Source organism: Ctenopharyngodon idella, chromosome 5 (assembly GCF_019924925.1).
Source record: "Ctenopharyngodon idella isolate HZGC_01 chromosome 5, HZGC01, whole genome shotgun sequence".
In the NCBI taxonomy this organism is placed as follows: Eukaryota; Metazoa; Chordata; class Actinopteri; order Cypriniformes; family Xenocyprididae; genus Ctenopharyngodon; species Ctenopharyngodon idella.
In genome coordinates this window covers 41,575,063-41,586,769 of record NC_067224.1, presented here as the reverse complement: position 1 = coordinate 41,586,769, position 11,707 = coordinate 41,575,063, and the positions used below count along the sequence as shown (strand labels likewise).

The following is an 11,707-nucleotide window of genomic DNA, read 5'->3' as shown; positions in this document are numbered from 1 at the left end:
CAGTTAGTCTTGTTTTTCAGATTCAAATGAGAGCAATCTACGTTTTTATGCAACTGACTTAAAAAAGTTAGAAAATTAGATGACTAACTTGTATAGGCCTAACCAGTCTAAGCAGGTTATGTGTCTCCGATGGGAAGGTCAGCCGGTGTCGTTCCAGTGTGTTAGTGTTCGGGGAAATAAAATGGCTGAAAACTATGACAAACTCTCTGATAAAACACCAACGAAAGAAGCAAACCTCAACGGAGAGCTGAAGAGTTGAGCGGCTTCTAAACATCATTTATATATTTATATTTGCTGAAACTTTACAAACTTATGTCTTCAGGCTCTGAGTGAGCAAAATAAGTTTTGTTCTCAGGTTTGCGGATGTGTGTGTGTGTGTGTGTGTGTGTGTGTGTGTGTGTGTGTTCTTCTGTGAGTTATGCGGATGCTCAGTCTTTTGGGAATGACTAACTCTCTCTACTTCCGCCCACCTTGCTTCCCACACACACACACCAGCAGGAAAAGCCAGTTTGGGTCAAAGACTTCCGTCCGTTCTCGGCATGATCGAGCCTCATCGTTCGTCCATCATCACAGACGAGACGCCGTCCCAAAAGAGGGACAATCCTTTCGTGAAAATACCCAAACTTTCTATGCAGTCATCTCTTATGTAATGGTATTGTTGCTTTTATTTATTTATTTCTAAAATAGCAATCCTACAAAGAAATGACTGCTTGTTGACACAAGATTGGTGTGTTCGTGCTCTGCGTAACGTCTGACATCATTCAGTGGTTTGGCAGCTGGAAGTGTGAAGAATTCCAGGGAGGAACTGTGGATTTTTTAACACATTCTGATCACGAGTCATTATCACTGGAACTACAGAAAGAAAGAAAGAAGGAAAGAAAAGATTAGTGTTGTCCTGAAATATTTGCTTTGGGAGGGTCTGGGTGTGTAATCAAGGTTGCAACATGTGAGTAGGAGGGACACACCCCCTCTTATGTGTGTGTGTCTGTGTGTCTGTGTGTGTGTGTGTTGCAGTACTGCTCCGAGAGTCCTTTAATAAAAGATGAGAATGAAACAGAGAGCCATTAGATACACACACACACACACACACACTCACGCGCGCGCAATGGCCGTGATCGCGCCGCACGCACGCGCTGCTATTTCAGGTGAAACTCCCCGCATCACCTAGGCAACAGCCGCTCTCTTTACACACTCCGATCCGCGGAAGATCTGTGAACCGTGAACTCTAGCGAGGAGGAAATTACCTCGACAACACTGTCCTACACACACATCTCTGCTTCTGATTGTACAGTCACAGGCGTGTTAGGAACGTCCTCCTGTAAATATGACTTCCTGTAACTGCTAGATGAAACCATGATTACAGCATCTGCAGGTATTTCCCCTCCCATATCCCACTTCTCTGAGAAATTCTGTTTTTCTTCGTATCATTAATCACAGTTCAGAAGAAGGATGAGCGCGCGTGCTGTATGTCGTGTCATTCTGAAATAGTTCTGATGCGTGAAATCATCCTTTACTTCCCCATCGCGAGCGCTGATCTCAGATAAGTTAGTAGATTATTATAGATCTGGTGAGAGGTTTATGATCGCGTGTTCATCACAGTGACCGATAAGAGCAGCGGTTCTGCGCCTCCTGACCTGTACTCGAAGTCCCGCGGAGTGTCCAAAACTACATTCAAACGCCCCGCAAAGACTGATATTCGCTGTTTCTGCTGTAATTATGACGAAGCGGATTGTTCCCAACAGTTCAAAAGAACAGCATTTATTTGAAACAGAATCTTTTGTAACGTTATTAATGTCTTTACTGACACTTTTGATCAATTTAATGCGTCCTTGATGAAAGTATTCATTTTAATATATATATATATATATATATATAAACTCTAAAAAATGCTGGGTTAAAAACAACCCAAGTTGGGTTGAAAATAGACAAACCCAGCAGTTGGGTAGTTTTATTTAACTCAACTGTTGTTTAAAAATTACTGTATTGCTTGATTAAAATGAACCCAAAATATGTTGGAAATTAACATTTATTAATATGTACAATAAATGAACAGTTATTAATACGTTCAATGAATAATAATTTTAACAATAAACATTTATTCAATTGCTTATTAATAAATGTTCACCTTTTGATTATTATCGTTGCCTCTAGTAATTATGTGTCTGATTTTTAATTTCCAACATATTTTTGTAATTTTTTAACTATAGTAATTTAAACTATAGTTGAGTTAAATAAAACTGCCCAACTGGGTTAAAACAATCCAACTGCTGGGTTTGTCCATTTTTGTTTTTAACCTGGCATTTTTTACAGTACATGCACACAAGCATTATATTTATATGAATAATAATGGATTATTAATAATATATTAATGTAAATAGCTTTAGTAATCCTGTGGCTCAAGTTTCCCTCATGGTTGAGAAGTTGCTTTACATTTCTGAAGCACATACTCACAACACTTCAAATGACAAATGACAGGTAACCTGATACAATATGATTATGATAGTAACCTAAAGAGTTCATCTCCTCATCTTTACAGTATCTTCGTTCCTAAGGCTGAAGATATGAGATGCTCTCATTGAATTGCCATCTTTATCATTCCAACCCCTCTCTGAAATGACTTCTTTTCTGAACAGCTTTTTGTTGCCAGTGTTTTTCCAGCACCAGCTCTCGACACACATCATCCACAGTGATTTCCAGCATGGTGCCGTGGGGCTTCGGAGAGCAGCGGGACAGACTAAACTCAGGGAAAGAGGCAGAAGAAGCTGGAGCTGGCGGCGGAGAAGCCGTCATCTAATGAGAGCTGAAGAGTTCAGAGACTGAGTTCATCCGGGCGACACGCAGCATCAGAGACTTCTGCAGATATACTTCATCTCAAGAAGTCCTTTGAAAGGTAGAGGTAACATTAAAGTTATCTCCAAATATTCACTGCTGAATTATATAATGAAATATTGATATGCTACTTTGTCTTTTACTGCAATTACATTTTAAATTCTTGTAAAAATATATCAAATGTTTTTCTCCCAAATGATACAAAAGTCTCTCTGACTGATTCTGTAATTAAATCCATATTTACGTTCCTGTAGTTCAAACAGTAGAGCAACACAAAGTCATGGGTTCGATTACCAACATGTATAGTTTAAGAAGATAATAAATGATCAATTCAAGCGTAACCTGTGGAGTGTGTTGTATGGTTCATCAGAACTCAATCTCAGGCTGTTTTTGACCTCTGATCCTCACTTGTGGATCTAATTATTCTGATGCGCGTCTCATTTGGTCCAATAGCTGTTCTACGGATCACGTTTCTCACTTTGCTTTCTTTGTTATTGATGGGGAAAGTGATTATATGGAGCTCAAATATCCTCTAAGGTGAACCAGACCTCGAAACTCTCGCTGCAGTTCTGCGTCAGTCATATTCAAATAATGGACCACGGCTTTGGATAATTTTAAACCAATTGACCAATTTGTTTTAATTTGACATGATTTAATTTAAAGGGGTGGTTGATTATAATTTCACTTTTTTAACTTTAGTTAGTGTGTAATGTTGCTGTTTGATCATAAACAACATCTGCAAAGTTACGACGCTCAAAGATCAATGCAAAGAGAGATATTTTCTTTTACAGAAATCCCCATTTAAGGACTACAACAAACGGCTGGTAGGGACTACAACAAGCCTCTTCCTGGGTTAGTGACATCACAAACCAAATTTTTTTTTACATAAACCCCACCCCCAAGAACACACAACAAAGGGGGCGGGGCCATGTTGGGCTGCTTTAGAGAAGAGGAAGAGTTGTTGTAGTAGAGAGTTGTTGTCATGCCGTCATTTTACACCGGACTGCTTCACAAACGAGGGTCAATTCAACACAAAAGATTAACATGACGGCACATGCTAGTGGATGAGCTGAATCAACTCCACAGCAACTACATAAATTTATCCACTAACCATTCAGAAACGTCTAAAAGTTGTAACTCATTCCTGAGTCTCTCCATCAGTGTCGACTCCGGTTTGAACAATGTAAGGCTGAACACCGTTACTGACAATCCTCATTTTGGCTGCGTGAGATTCTCCAGCTTTGTTGTTGTCGAGCGACCGAAGCGCGAGCTGTTAAAGCTCCGCCTTCCTCTGGAAAGGGGGCGGGAGCAGCAGCTCATTTGCATTTAAAGGGACACACACAAAAACGGCGTGTTTTTGCTCACACCCAAATAGGGGCAAATTTGACAAGCTATAATAAATGATCTGTGGGGGATTTTGAGCTGAAACTTCACAGACACATTCTGGGGACACCAGAGACTTATATTACATCTTGTGATATAGGTCCCCTTTAATAGACTGCAATTTAAGGCTTCTCCTTCCCAGATTGTCCATACGGCCGTGTTTACCGCCTCGTTCACTGTGTTTGACCGTCAGCGCAGGAGCGAGAGGTTTCTCTGGAGGATCTGGGAGAGGCTGAATGAAATGATAACAATGAGGACAGCAGTCTGGAGAGGCAATGTTCCTAAGCAGCTCTAATCTAAGATCTAATCCGATTGGTCATGCTGAAAAGTATTAGCCTATGCAAAAGCATCCTGAAGGAAATGCAAAGATAAATCAAGGTCACTGAAGCTCTCGTCTGGTTTCGGCTTGGTTCCACCCAAAGCATTTCACATCAAATCACAGCCAGGCTTGTGCACATATAACAGGGCTTTCCGTTAAACTAGAAAAACCTGTTGGATTAATGAGGGCAACAAGCACAAACTCATTAACATCTTTCTGCATCATGTTTTTAAGTAGGACAGGCTTTACAGAGTCAAACACAATCAATCTTCTGCTCCATCAGAATGAACTGATGATCCATCATCTGCGCTAATATACATCATACCGTTCGCTTTATGTTCATGTTCGAACCAAGAGCTTTCAAAAACCTGATCCTGCTAACAGGACGTGGTGTTTTGGAAAGTAAGCTTGGAAAATGTTTTAAATCACGGAGCCGTGGCAGCAGAACCTCTTTGAAATGTGAAGCACTTCCATTTGTTTGTACAGTATTGATTTGATCGGGTCTCCAGCGATTACCTCACACCGGAGGGTCGCGCTCTCCTGATGAGAGCATCGCCTCTAATGCGAGCGCAGCCCCGTGTCACACTTATCCAAATATTTTCCCGGTATCCATGAGAACGAGTCTGACGAAAGATGAGATTCAGTTTAACAGAAAGATGCTTAGAGCCACTTATTCTATTAAAGAAAGCCTAACAGTAAATAAATCAAGGAATACACTCTTAAAAATAAAGTTTTCACAGCGATGCCATAGAAGAACCATTACTGGTTCCTCAAAAAGAACCTTTCACGAACCTTTTCTCATTTAAAAGAACATTTTAATCTAGAAATTCTTTAAATCTTACGAACCCTTTCCCTCTATAGAGAAGCTTTAGTGTGATGGAAAGATTCCATGGATGTTAAAGGTTCTTCATGGAACCATCGATGCCAAAAAAGAAGCTTTATTATTATTACTACTGTGAAGGCTTATTTGACATCAAACAACAATTGAAAATGATTGTGTTTCTGATGGAAAAGCCACCATAAACAACAGCAGCTGAAATTGAAAGTGATTTTGAAATGTTATCTTGGCAATGAATATCTGTAATGTGATGCACACGTCCTTCTCTTTATGCCGTTTACTCTGTGCTCTTAGTAAAGCGTGTCGGCGGGCGACTCCTTGGCACGGCCTCGCGCTGCTCCACGGCGTCCCGTATAACCCCACACATCCACTGTGACATCACTGCGCGATTATTTGGCACAGGCCTTGATGCCTGTGTAATGTGTAATGGAATAAATCGCCCTTGTGCTGGCCGCAGCGCGCAGAAACACATCTGAAAGCTGTTATCAGCAACAATGACATCAGCCGGCTTGGCCTGGACTGAGCTGAGATCATTCTCTGAGTGTGTGTGTGTGTGTGTGTGTGTGTGGCACGAGTAGCGTAAAGGGAATCGTTTCACAAGGGAAACATCCATCCCACTGGGTGACAAAGAAATCATGATAAAATCATTCTGTATGTTATTTATCCTCTGCGCTGTTATTGTTACTCACACAAACATCATCAGAGCTCGTAAAACACTGTCTGATCTGCAGGTTTTTCAGTTCAGAGAGCAGGAGCGCCGCAAGATTTTGAGCTCATTTTAATTGTTCAGTAAAGTTCAATATTGAGGCATTCGAGAATACAGATTTTGTTGAAAATATTTTCTCTTTAGGAAGCTTATATCATCGCCTCGCTGGACTGGAAAGAAAAGACAGTAAATGATGACCTTCTGGCAAATCCTTGCGATTAGAAGATTGCAGCATGTACTGAAGCTCATGACAGAAACCACAGACAGAGCAGGTGCTCATTACAGCTGATCAGAAGAGCTGCTTTACCTTCAGAACCTCAGTTTGTTTAACATACAGAACCCTGCTTGTTTAACAAAACTCTTTTCCTTTCTAATTTCTTTTATTCTAATTTGAAATGCGTTTGCCTTGAAGCCAGGGGAATGTTGTTGCTAATCAAATTAAGCATTTGTAAATTCTCTGCCAGCCTCGAATGAGCCGCGAGCGCAGGGAATCATTACAGCACCGTGTGTCTGGATCCGCTCAGCCGTTTCTCCAGCAGCGGTTCAGAGGGATTTGTGGCCCGGCGTGTCAGCGCGTGTTTCAGCCTCCATTATCATTCATCACATTCGGTGGCTTCTCATGCAGATGAAGGGTAAAACCCTGTTCCCACAACCCAGACAAAATGACTGTCTTCGTATAGAGTTGCTCGCTTAGTCAATCATCACTATAGTAGTGATAGTGATGAACAATCCAAATATTTTCTCAGATTCACAAATTTACTTTGCACACATGCATGTGTCATAATGTTTATGTCGATCACTGGAGGAGACTCAATATTTACTAAATGTTTGCTAAAAACCTCTTCTGCTTTAGTCATCAAAATATAAATCATACTCACGGTCAGAGTATGAAGTCTTGTTCACAACACATCTAATGCACATGAAATGAATGTGTGAATCAGATTGAAACATTAAGGGTTAATATAAACAACTTTATATTGAGGAAAATTGATGCATGTAAACAAACCTACAGAGACACAACACTATTAAAAATTCTGGGTTAAAAACAACCCAAGTTGGGTTAAATATGGACAAACACAGTGACTGGGTTGTTTTGACCCTGCAGTTGGGTTAAATCTTTGACCCAACCTGCTGGGCAGTTTTCAACTATTGTTTAAAAATGACTATATGTCTGGCTTAAAATGAACCTAAAATAGGTCGGAAATTAAAAATCAGACACATAATTACTAGAGGCAACAATAATAATCAAAAGGTGAACATTTATTAATAATCAATGTAATAAATGTTTATTGTTTAATTATTATTCATTAAACTTATGATTGCATGTTCATTTATAAAAACGTATTAATGAATGTTAATATTTTGGGTTCATTTTAAGCCAACAATACAGTCATTTTTAAACAATAGTTGAGTTAAATAAAACTATCTAGCAGGTTTGGCAAACATTTAACCCAACTGCTGAGTTAAAACAACCCAATCACTGGATTTGTCCATTTTTAGCCCAGCATTTTTTAGCGTGAAGGAGGAAAAACGCCAAACTGGCAACATCCAGAACACCCTAGCAACTGCTAAACCACTCCAAACCCTTAGCAACTGCAGTTCAGATGCAACAGTTTTATATTTTATATTTTTTAAAAAATTGTAGAAATGTAGTTAGGTGACACACTACACAGACAGAACAGGCAATGACCTCTTGAAATAATGCGCGCAGTATGGAGAACCTTAAGAAAACCTTGAGGTTGATACAATAGCAGTCATATATATAATGTCGTCAAATCAAATGCAGCTGACAGAAGCAATGAAACCCCAGAGATCTGTTTTATCTCGACACAATTCCTCTCGCGGATCTGAGCGCGTCTTCAGATGCAGGGAAGCAGTTAAAGCAGTGGGCGTCTGACAAGAGCTTCTGGATCCCAGCGAGCGCATCTCCATGGCCACGGGCCAATCAATCAAACCTCAGCCTCACACACACACACACTGCAACTTCTGCATGCATTTGATAGAGGCCCAGAACACCATCAAACATGTCTGTTTTCCCCTCGTGCTTCATGTAGATCTTGTAATCGAGTGTTTCTGAGAACTGAGCTCGGCTCTATATCTGCACACCAACACGGCGGTTCTGCTCGAGCGTCTGACAGTAATAGCTGCCATCTGAACGCGTTATCTGCTGTAATTCCTGGTGTAGGTGGGTATTACTGTAATTAGATGTCAATAGCGACGTGCATATATATGAGACACCTGAAATAGCCCCGGTGAGAAGCCAAGCGTCCTAATTTCCACACTTTGATTTCAAACGATGTGGATTTGGAGACTTTGTACATTTTTAGTTCAGATTAAAAACTGAAGTACTTGGAAAGAAACCGGTTTTCTGAGCGTGTGTTTATGCCCGCAGGAAACAGACTTCTGTGTGTCACGAATGTTGGATCTGGTTAGAGTGACACTTCTTATGTCATGCCACTTCTTTGACTTAGTGCTCTAGGTCTAGCGTGTATAAATGTTAGAAATGATATAAATTAAATATACATCACATTTAACGAGCTATAAATTCTATACCATATTAACTTTCCTGGTGTCATGAACCACAGTCTGGAGATCTGAACAGGCCGACAGTGCTAGATCAGAGGAACATACAGGCTTTACTGCCCTCTTCTGGTACAACAACAGACCACATCTGATCATATCATGACAGTTCACACTCATTTAAGTATTTTTATCAAGTGTATAAAAGCCTTTCAGAAATATTGCATGTAAATAAAAAGCCAAAAGTTCCTCATGAACAACTTTGTCTTCATTCTCATATTTTAACCATCTCTGGAAATGCTGATATTATAGACAGTGTGTTCAGGACACACATATAATCATGAGACACACTGCAAGAGAATTTTTCATTCACTTGACACACACACACACACACACACACACACACACACAGAGAGTGTTGGGGAAAGTTTATTTTAAAAGTAACGCATTACAATCATGGACCCTATTTTAACTTTCATGGTCTGAAGCTCACGGCGCAGGTGCACTTAGAGCATGTCCGAATCCACTTTTGCTAGTCTAACGACAGGAAGAAAGGTCATCGCCAGGCACATGGTCTAAAAGGGTTGTCCCTGTTCTCTTAATGAGTCATGGGTGTGTTTTGGGTGTAACGTGCAATAAACCCATCAGAGTCTCGTCTCTCATTCCCTTTAAAAGCCAGTTCGCTATTTACATGGCAGAATTTGTAAGCGGAAAAACTGAACGCTTCTCTAGCGAGGAAACAGATCTGCTCGTGCACAAGGTTAAAGCGTGCGAACAGATCATCTACAGGACAAGCCGGATTCCACCAAAGCATTTTTTTCTTTATGCACACAATAATAATCTTTTACATTGTAATCCTTTTATTTTTTAATATTTGGCATGTTTGTGTGCTGCTGCACATATCTTTTGTGTGTAATAAGCAGAGTGTGCACTTGTTGTGCACCCGCCTATAGGCGCATATCACTAACGGTTTCAGTTGGTCAATGCCGCAGTCGTTTTCAGCTCCTCTAAATAGCAATACGCCAACAATGCACCTGAACACACCTCGTTTTCAGACCAGCACACCCATGGGCGAACAGATGGCCAGGAATGCATTTGATATTTAAACAACGTGGCGCTGGACGTGAAAATGATAACTGCGTCAGGCTGAAACTAGCAAAAAACACTTGAGTCACACCTGGCGTCGCATTGCGCCGAGTGTATGATAAGGCACATTGAGTTACTCCCTAAAAAAGTAACTAATTGCATTACTTAGTTACTTTTTTATGAAAAGTAATGCGTTACATTACTTTTGCATTATTTTTTCTCACCTGGGTTTGCTTGTTTGTTTTTGGAAAATGTTAAGGCCCTTTTACACCAACAGTGAAATGAATAAGCCTCAGGCTGAAGGAAACGTATATTTACACCTGTACAGTAGAGGGCGCAGCTCAAACAAACCTTTCAGCTGTGCTGCCATTCTGGATTAAAGAAGACCAGAATACAGAAGAAGGAAGTTCAACACTCTTATTTCTAAATCTAATCTAAAGTAATTTTTGCTCATTAGTTTGGTTGAATTAGATCATTGAAGGTCAGCAGCAAGGACATTGGTTAATAAAGTGAGATTAAATACATAAAGTATATTTGTGTAATTTAATATAGTTAATTATTACAGGTTTGCATGTAAATCTGAGATTGCATTTCACAGTTTTTTATTAATTCTGAGGAATACTGAATGTTTTCGTGCAAGCGAGATGAGTAAATGCATGTTCACATTTGGTCTAGAACTACAATAACCATCATGTTCACACACAGCGCACAACACCTCTGTGCTTTATTTCTCTCAACATGGAGACAGAAGAGCTGTCCGTCAATAAATGTGAAAAAGTAACTTTAAAAGTAATATTATATTTTATAATATAAAAATATAAAGTAATATTTTGTTCAGCCGTTACTTTGCGTTACTTTACTAGTTACTTGAAAAAGTAATTCGATTACATAACTCAAGTTACTTGTAATGCGTTAACCCCAACACTGTTCACACACACACACACACACACACACACATACATTAAACTGCATTGTGACAACAAACACACACTCATTTGTGTCAAAGCACTGAAACAAATTGTTGAATTTAAATACTCGTCATGCCTGTGAATCAAGTTGTTTGATAGAAACGCTGACGTACCTTACAGACGGGTTGATTCAGACAGCTAGCGTGTGTTTCACTCGTTCCATGTGAGTAAACAAAGCGTCTGCTATCTGTCACATGCATCGTAACTCACCAGGTTTCCTGTTCTAGTGTGTATCTGTATTTCCTGTTTACACCACAAACACAAACCCACCACGTATGATGCAGAGTAAATACAAGACAACAAGCTTTGAATCCAAATGATGTTCAAGGCCGATGAGATTAATGAAGGTTAATGAAATACAAATTAATGGAGTGTCTGAACTACAGGGACATTTATAAATGTGCCATAATGATGGATTTGACTGCGGCTCTTCATTCATGATTAAACGCTTATAATGATTACAGTCTATATGAGATTTTTACATTGACTTACTATATTGGCAAATCAATGTTTGTGTCTGGAAAGATAACACGTCATTAATTATCAATACTATTTTAAGATATCCAGGAAATATCATCTGTGTATAGGAGCATAATTATTAGTATATATAAAAAATGAAACCTAATGCAAAGTTTGGTTCAATCAATATTATGTCAGTAATCAAACAGATCTCATAGCCCATTGACTTCCACAGTATTTATTTTCCTACTATTGTAGTCAATGGGGGACGAGATCTGTTTGGTTACTGACATTCTTCCAAATCTTCCTTTGTGTTCAGCAGAACAAAGACATTCATACAGGTTTGGAAAAACCTGAGGGTGAGTAAATGATGACAGAATTTTCACTTTTGGGTGAACTAACCCTTCTCTCGGAATTGTCGTAAATACGAGTTTCCTAGGTAAAAAACTGCACACGAACGCCCTGCCATTTCGAAACTTGAATGCGATGAGCTCGTATTTACGACTTCAGAAGTGGGAATTATCAAATTTCCGATAGCACGTGAAGGCTGCATAATTTACATATCAGCGCCACAGCATCATCAGATACGTGCATTTATT

General features: G+C 39.6%; 1 long non-coding RNA gene across 2 annotated transcripts in view; it reads right to left on the bottom strand.

Moving 5' to 3' along the window:
- LOC127513693 (uncharacterized) overlaps positions 1–10,835 on the bottom strand; it is a 48,608-nt gene extending 37,773 nt beyond the window's left edge. The window contains exon 1 of one of the 2 annotated variants that reach the window (XR_007930468.1): positions 10,763–10,835. This is a non-coding gene — a long non-coding RNA (uncharacterized LOC127513693). The remainder of the gene's footprint in view (positions 1–10,762) is intronic. The other variant, XR_007930466.1, reaches the window with a different exon arrangement.
- Positions 10,836–11,707: the final 872 nt, after the last annotated feature.